At 53.3% G+C, this 6,584-nt stretch overlaps 1 pseudogene; it reads right to left on the minus strand.

The window, feature by feature from the left end:
• Window positions 1–288: 288 nt before the first annotated feature.
• Window positions 289–1,752, minus strand: LOC147575828 (serine/threonine-protein phosphatase PGAM5, mitochondrial pseudogene; annotated as a pseudogene).
• Window positions 1,753–6,584: the final 4,832 nt, after the last annotated feature.

Consider the following 6,584-nt stretch of genomic DNA (forward strand, 5'->3'; position numbering starts at 1 on the left):
CCGTGGCCAACAGCGGTCACGACCGAAGACGCCTGTGCAAACCGGCCGTAGTCCCCGCAGACGGCGGCAGCGAGGCCCCGTCCTGGCAGACGGGGCAGAGAACCCCAAGACAGAAATCAGGCGGATCTGCTCGGGACGATTCCCTTTTCCATCCTGGGCCGGAAGCGCAGACCGAAACGCCCCATTTTAGACACTAAAGACGTGCGCGCTTTTTCACCTTCCTCCCGGAGGAACAGCGTCACCGCAGCGCAGCCTGTGGAGGGAAGACGGGGAAGGAGCCGCGTCCGTGGCGGCACCCGGGCGGACCAGGCTGGGGGCCCAGGGAGCAGGTCCTCCAGGCAGCCCTCAGGAGCGGGAGATCTTGTCCGCAGGCATGAACCCCGTGTCCCTGAGGGCCCTGAGCGCCCCTCGGCCACCAGGCCGAACCACCAGGTGGCTGATGCTACTGTCCTTGAGAGAGAGGTGGAGCCAGACTTCCGGGGGGGGGGGGGGGGGGGGGAAACGGCAGCGCCTGGCACACCAGGTAGCGGATGACGTCGGCATGGCAGCTGCAGATCACGGAACTGTCCTCCTGCTGCTTGGCGTCTGCCCGGTGGATGTGGTTCCGGAAGGCGGCCTCGATCCGGGCCCCGGCTGCGTAATACTGCACAGCCTCGGGCTTCCAGTGGGACACGGGTGGGTCGGGCTCGATGGGGGCGCCTTCCTTCCGCAGGTCTGCGCTGACCTTGGAGACGCCTGGCAGGTGTTCGCTGACGACAGCAGTGGTGTCGATGGCCCGGGTCATGGGCGAATGGACAATTTTATTAAAGTTCAAGCCCAAGCTGGCAAGTCGGAGCCCCGTCGGTTCAGCCTGTTCACCACCCAGGGGCGTCAGCGTGCGGTCCTTTTCCTGGGAAGCATCCACGTGGTTCTGGGAGTGCCTGGTGAGGAAGATGTGTGGCGTGGCCTTGGCTTCGCCGTGGTCCAGCCTGGAGGCCAGTTCTTCTTCTCCTCCACATTCCGGGTTCCTCTTCCGCAGGTTCGCCAAGGACAGCGGTTCTCGCCTGTCCCCGTTGCGGTCCCAGACGCCCGGCCCGGGGCCCGCGGGCCCCGCCCACGCCGGCACCTGGAGCACGCGCGGCTCCGCGTCCCTGCCCGCGCGGGGCTTTCCCACCGCCACGGCCGAGGAGAGCAGCGCGGCCGAGCCTCCGGCCAGGCCGCGGGCCGCCAGCTGCAGCACCTGTAGGAATGCCAGGCCCGCGCCTTTCCCACCCCGGCTCCGGGCAGGCGCTCCTATTCAAGTTGTATAATTTAAACATCGCTTTCCGGGGCGCCCTGGGTGGCTCAGTCGGTTGAGCGTCCGACTTCGGCTCAGGCCGTGATCTCGCGGTGCGGCTGGTCAGTTCGAGCCCCACGTCGGGCTCTGTGATGACAGCTCAGAGCCTGGAGCCTGCCTCAGATCCTGTGTCTCCCTCTCTCTCTGCTCCTCCCCCACTCACACTCTGCCTCTCTGTCTCACAAATAAATAAAAACATTAAAAAAAATAAACATCACTCTCTTCAGAGAGGCCTTCCCTGACCCCCCCCCCCAGCTAAATCAGCCCCACTCACTCTCTACCACGTGACCTCACTCTCTACCACGTGACCTTATCTTATCTTTGTCATTGTCCTTATCGATACCTGCCATTGACTTATTTATCTTCTCATTCCGCCTAGCAAGATCCTTGTCTACCTCCATCGCCGAGACCAGCGCCAGGCCCCAGAAGGGGCTCATCTTTGACCCGCCGACCGCTCTGTGCTAGCGGATGGTTTTCAAAAGCCAGTCGTTACATGAATTTCATGTCCACGTTCTGGTGGTGTTTAAGTACACATTCAGTGCCCTTATGATTTTCCGTTTTAAGGACACAAAAGCATGAATCACATTCTTTTTCTTTTTTTTAATCTTAGAGAGAGCGCATGCATGAGCGAAGCAGGCAGAGAGAGAGACGGAATCTTAAGCAGACTCCACAGTCAGCATGGGGCCCGATGTGGGGCTCAATCCCACAATCGTGGGATCGTGACCCGAGCTGAAATCAGGGGTTGGATACTCAACCGACTGAGCCACCCAGGCGCCCGAAGAGTGAATCACGTTCCTTAGGCACCACCGTGACTTGGGGAGAATTCTCGATAGAAACGCATTTCACGATTAAGAGGTCAAAAGGTCTTTAACTTTGAGGAAATTACCCCCGTCCGCACTGAGCCCTCATGCCATTATCACCGGCTTCAGAAAAGGCATCTGCGAGGCAAACGTGACAAAGTAGAAGTCTAGGAACCGGAAGATCACATCTAAGCTAAAATTGTACTCGAATGAGGCAAGGCCTTTTAGTTCTACCCTACCAGTACCTTCTCACAAGTTCCAAAGTTCGGAATCAGAGACACGGCCTCAGAAAAGCTGGTGGACAAGCTCAGTCTCTCAGTACACTGCCTGGATCCTTGTGCTGGCTCTCAGAAAAAAAGTTAGGAGGTGCCACCTTTCATTTTTCAAGGTCAACATTTTGTCTTTAAGAAAGCACAGAGGCTTTTATGCAGCAAACACAGACCCCTAAGAGTTTCTGGGCGGAGATGCTGTCCCCGGCCCGGCCCCGCTTTGTCTGAGTCACCCAGGGCAGCACCCCAACGGCCGAGGACAAGTGGAGGGAGGAAGCTGCTCGTCCCACTCCAGCTGTGAACCACCAGGGAGAGCCACTCAGCAGGTCTTCAAGGACCCAGGACCCTACTAGGCGGGCACAGCAAAGGTTGGGGGGCCGGGGGTGTTGCGGTTACGCTCTCAGAGACTCAAGCCCGTTGTGTTACCTGACGCGTATTTTTTTCCCCCCAAGGGCTGGTGAAACCTAGAGGAAATACCCGTTGCCTCCCTAGTCCCGGCTGTGTATTTCCACACAGAGATGTCACTGCTCTGCCTATGCCCTCCGGGATTTCCCGCCCGGAGGTCTGACACAACCAACCATCAGGGTGCGGTCTCCTTACCAATCTGCCCTGGCCACCGTCACTGCTCGCCATACCTGATGCCCACACTGGCCCGGGTTTCCAGCTTCCCTGACTTTGTCTTGTTTGGGAATAGGACAGAAGAGCAGAAGAAGAGAAAGGTGACCCTGTGTTGGTGGCTTCCAGGCTTAAGATTAAGCTGAGACCCAGAGCATGGAAGTCAAGGTTAGTCAGATCAGAAATGAACAAGCCAGGGGCACATGAGCCAGCTTTCTCAAAATAAATAACTTTAAAAAATATAATGAAAAGAAACCGTATCTCTGGAATCAGGATGTATCTCTGAAATCGGGATGTGTCTCACCATAAATGATGTGTCTGGCATTCCATCATTTAACGGGTCTTAGTTCTAGGTGATGCAATAAAGTCATGGTAAGTGAAGTGAGACTCAGCTTTCCCAGCACGCCGGAGGGTGGATTTAGAAAAGGTTACAGGGGATGGGTTTGCAGAAAGTTCCTCCAGCTTCGCACCACAGCACCTTCTCCACAGTCAGTGAGCCACGGCTATGCTCTCCCTACCGAGGGTGGGGGGGTGTAGCCTCCCAATCCTTTCAGGAGCTTTCCCCGTGTGATCTGACACCAGCCCCCGCGGGCAGACGGCGCGGCGAGACTAAAGACAGAGGCAGGCCGCTCCGTGGTGGCGAGAAGCACTTTTAATAAGAGCAAAGGGAACTTACGAGGCTTGTCTTGGGCTCAGCAAGAGAAATGGATCCTTGCACCTGTCCTCCAAATCTTAAAAGTTTACAAAGAGGCGCTGACTGGGCTCAGCCACATGTACTGTGCGGGCGTTTTCAGCATCTCAAGGCTGTCCTCGGAGCAGCCTCTGGGAACAGAAAAGGCAAACGGAACCCACATTTCCAGAACAGGAGAGGGGGCTCCTGAGTACTGGGGTCCAGCTCAAGTCACATTCCCCAACGGGTGGGGACGCCTTCCTTGGGCACCCTCTCTCAGCATTAGTGGTGGAGGCTGTACCTTATATCTGCCATTTCTATATTCTTCACAGTTCCCTTTCCTTCTTATTAGTCTCGGGTAAGGGGTGGGTGTGGGAAGGCCACCTTAGTTCTTTTTTTTTTTTTAATTTGTCTTAATGTTTATTTATTTTTGAGAGAGAGAGACAAAGCGTGAGTGGGAGAGGGGCAGAGAGAGAGGGAGACACAGAATCCAAAGCAAGCTCCGGGCTCTGAGCTGTCAGCAAAGAGCCCAACGTGGGGCTCGAGCCCACAAACCAGGAGATCGCGACCTGAGCTGAAGTGGGAGACTTGACCAACTGAGCCACCCAGGCACCCTGGGTGGGGGGGGGGGAAGCTTTATAATGAGAGAAGAGCGACACAGCCATGAGGCGGGAACAAGAAAGGGTATTGCTGTTGTGATCGTTTGTGACATAGGTATCCAAAGACCACATCCAGAAAACTTGCTCCTGGGAATTAAAAGCAAGCCGAGGGGCGCCTGGGTGGCTCCATTGGTTGGACGACCAACTTCAGCTCAGGTCACGATCTCACGGTTCGTGAGTTCGAGCCCCGCGTCAGGCTCTGTGCTGACAGCTCGGAGCCTGCAGCCTGCGTCAGATTCTGTGTCTCCTTCTCTCTCTACCCCTCTCCTGCTTGCTCTGTGTCTCTCTGTCTCTCAATAAGGAATAAACGTTTAAAAAAAATAAAAAAATAAATAGAAAAAAAAATAAAAGGAAGCCAAGAGTCAGATTCAACACAAGCACCTTTGCCTCGACCCGTAAAATCTGTGTATGTTCACAAGCATCCCTTACTCAACGTACAGACGGACAGAGGTGTGTTACGCATTTACTTGTATGAGTTGAGGGCACTGTAGGGGTGAGGACCACAGTGAGAATCAAACACTCCAGCGTCTAACTTTAGCAGGGCTTCTAACCACTTCGAGGGCTCGTTAAACTCAGAGCAGGGGACTCTACCCACAGAGTTTCAGAGTTAGGAGGTCTGGGGTGTGGCCCCAAAACTGCAGCTCTAGAAAGTTCCTAGGTGACACTAACCTCCACTTTGAGAAACCCCGGCTTATCATCATATGATGAGCTCACCAGCAGAAAGCAGGGACCAGGGTCGTGATGGCCTCTGGGGACTCAGGCCGGACAGCGTGAGTACAGATCCCAGTTCTGGTGCGATTACCTCAGGAAACGTGTTCGCTTTTCTTTATCTTCGTTTCCTCATCTGTGAAATGGGGATGATGGTACCTAAATGCTGGGATTCGTAGAAGAATTAAAGGAGTTAAAACGTGCAAGGTGTTTGGACCACGCCTGACACATAGCAAGCACTTTGGAATTGTGTTTCACTGAAAAGGACGGGTCCCGGCGTCAGACCAATGGCTTAAACTTAGTACCTTGTGAAAGTCACTTCACCATTCTGAGCTTCAGTTTTTTTGCTTGTAAAACGAGGGCGAGAATAACACCTGTCTTCCAGGGTTTTCATGAAGATTAAAAAAGCTAATACGCTGGTTATGAAATCTCGGCAATTGAGCATATCGTCAACTTTCAGCTCCTCTAAATGGGGTCTCCTTCTGGCGAAGGGTGTTGACTCTGTGGGGTAATGCTGCCCTCTGCTGGATAAGTGTGCCTTTCTAGAAATTCACTTGAGGGTCTCAATTCACCAAGCAAAAAAGCTAACAATCTTCAACAAGTTTGTATTCTCTGAACACGTTTCTTTGGCCGCCATGATGAAACATGGTTGAATTAAATCACCCTCAGTGAATGGTTTCCTCACTTGGCAAAATAACAAGCCGCTTGGCAACTTGCTTGGGTTGCAGCCTCATTTCCAACTTTTATTTTTATGAAGACACAACTGGCTGTGTTGCGAGATCCTGTTTAAGTTTTCTACTCTTCAGGGCGCCTGGGTGGCTTGGTCAGTTAGCATCCGACTCTTGACTTCGACTCAGGTCGCGATCTCCCTGTTCGGGAGTTCAAGCCCCGCATAGCGCTCCGGGCTGACAGCGTGGGGCCTGCTTGGGATTCTCCCTCTCCTCTCTCTGCCCTGCCCCCTCTCAAAATGAATACATTTTAACAAATAAAAAAAACTTTTTTTAAAAAATCACCGGTATAATTTAAAAAATGAAGTAACATTTCTGCCTTTCATGATTGTTGCTTTCCTGTGAATTGAGAATACTGGGACGACTGCCTAGTCCGGTAATGCACACGAACGCTGTATTCTTTCAGGGTCGCTGTGGTAGGCACTGGAAACAGGCTAGCGTTATCACCTGGTGGCTGGGATTCGTCATGTGCCAAAACAGCCAGACGGTACACACGTGAGCAAGTGTCCCTCTGTGTCCGGGTGAAGCTTTATTTATTAATGATGGAATATGAATCTCTCTTAATTTTCGCACGTTATAAAATATCATTCTTTGATTTTTCTCAGTCACTTGTAAGAGTAAACCCCGTATGCAAAAAACGGGAGCTGGCCAGTTTGCGTCCGCAATCTGTACTCTGCAGACCCCGGGTCTAGAATCCTCCGCCAGCGTCCATCCACATGCTGAGGGGACCAGACTGGTGAATTAAGCAGACATCATGCCTGCCTTCTTCGGATCCCTTAGGATGCCACTAATCTCTACCATTCTGCTAGATACAACATTT

The sequence above is a fragment of the Puma concolor genome, chromosome D2 (genome assembly GCF_028749965.1).
Source record: "Puma concolor isolate L17-30 chromosome D2, mPumCon1.1.hap2, whole genome shotgun sequence".
NCBI classification, from domain to species: domain Eukaryota; kingdom Metazoa; phylum Chordata; class Mammalia; order Carnivora; family Felidae; genus Puma; species Puma concolor.